The sequence below is a fragment of the Gavialis gangeticus genome, unplaced genomic scaffold (assembly GCF_001723915.1).
Source record: "Gavialis gangeticus isolate Ggan-Ray unplaced genomic scaffold, GavGan_comp1, whole genome shotgun sequence".
Classification (NCBI taxonomy): Eukaryota; Metazoa; Chordata; order Crocodylia; family Gavialidae; genus Gavialis; species Gavialis gangeticus.
This window is the reverse complement of record NW_017729022.1, coordinates 16233431-16235256: the sequence shown is the minus strand read 5'-3', so window position 1 is coordinate 16235256 and position 1826 is coordinate 16233431.

The following is a 1826-nucleotide window of genomic DNA, read 5'->3' as shown; positions in this document are numbered from 1 at the left end:
CAACATTATCCATGCCACATTACACCCAAATGGCAGAATTAATTTGTTTTTAGCAGAGTTCATTAGCTTCTTTATACCACTGCACTATGGTAGTCATAATAAATCAGAACCAGAAGCAAGACTAAAAGTAGTTTTTAATAACACATCTGTGGAGCTACCAGGACAATGTTCCAAGTTGTTCCTTGAAAATTAATTGGTCACATTAATATGAAATAATAACATAACATCTAAATACAGGTGGGATTACAGCCCAACTTGGATGAGAAGTCAGGGGAAGGAAGCTGGGGAATCAAAACCATTTGGGTATGTGGGATAGTCTCAGCTTTCTCACCTGCCCCCATCTCCTTGCCTGCCCAGGAAACAAGGTGGGACTCTAGAAGTCTTGCAGGAAGCAAGAGGTAGAGAGACTGGGAGTGGCACAGGCAAGCTTGATTCTTGCATTTCCTACCTTTCAAGGATTAAGTTTTTTAACCTGGTTACTGGTTTTCCAGTCTGCACTATGTGGGACAATTACTAAAATCATGATGAAAGGTTCAAATCAGGATTTTAAAGTTCCATTTTTCCCAGTGTTGTGCAAATACACAGGGAGATGAAGCAGTTACTTCAAGGAGCTCCTGATCAAATTTAGTTTAATGTTTAGAAGTCTAGTACACTATGAAAGATCCCGAAGTACCCATGCAATTTAAGTTCCTACATCCAACTAATTTTACAAGTCAGTAGGACTGACTTATGAAGTCTTGCTGCTCAGGTGGGCAGCAGGGTGGCAAGGGGGAGCTGGGAGTCAAGTCAAGGAGACTCTTGGAGCCCCACCCCTAGCTTCCAGCGTTTAAGAGTTGCCACCATACTGCCCAACTGGACAGTAAGAGAAAAACAGCAGGAGGCAGCAAAGCCCCCTGCTTCTTCTTAAAAGACAGGAACTGTCAGTGCTTTCCAGGGGGAGGGAAAGCCCGCCCGCCTGCCCACCCACCCAGATTATCCCTTATTTTCATGTACTTACATCAGTAAAATGATGAGGAAAGAGTAAAGCTCATAGTCATTATAAAGTTCTCCAAGCAGGAAAGGTGGTTACAAACCAGCTCAAGTTGGAAGAGTAATAGGATGTTTATTTGTGATAGTCATTGACAAGACACAATAAGTATGGGAAGGAGTATGGTCACTGCTCATACTTTGACCAAATATTTGGTTGGCTCTTCATGGAGGGGTTGGATATATAGTGTGTGGCTATATCTGATGATACATGTTTTATTATTTATGCTGGGATTAATCAGTAGGGGACCCAGTCCTAGATAAAACTCCATTGTACAAATACTCACTAAAATAGTGCCAACCCTAAAGACCTTATGGACTTAGAACAAGAGGGAGGCAACAAGTGACTGTAACAGGCTTTGCTTCCAGGGGCAGCTGATGCACCTCTTAGGGGCCATATTATGCTAGTTCTTGTGTTTTGGCTTTCCTAATCTAGCCTTCAGATACAGCTACCCCTTGATTAACATTGTGCTTACATTGTTCTTGAAATAAGCAACTTTCAGCAAAACAATGTTAAACGAATCAAATTTCCCCATAAGAATTAATATAAAGTATGTAGGGTTAGGTTCCAGGGAGACCTTTTTTGGCCAGACACAAGATATTATCTACTTATAAATTTTAAATAGTATACTAACAATTTAATACAGGTATAAGTTTTAAGTTACTTATACAGTCATGACAAGTTAGAAACATTCAGGGAAGCCTTACACCGACAATGTGAACAACAGTGGCTGCCACATTGAAGCAGGAGCATTGCTTGGCTTACATCACAAAGCAGTTACCTACTAGCAGGCAGGCAG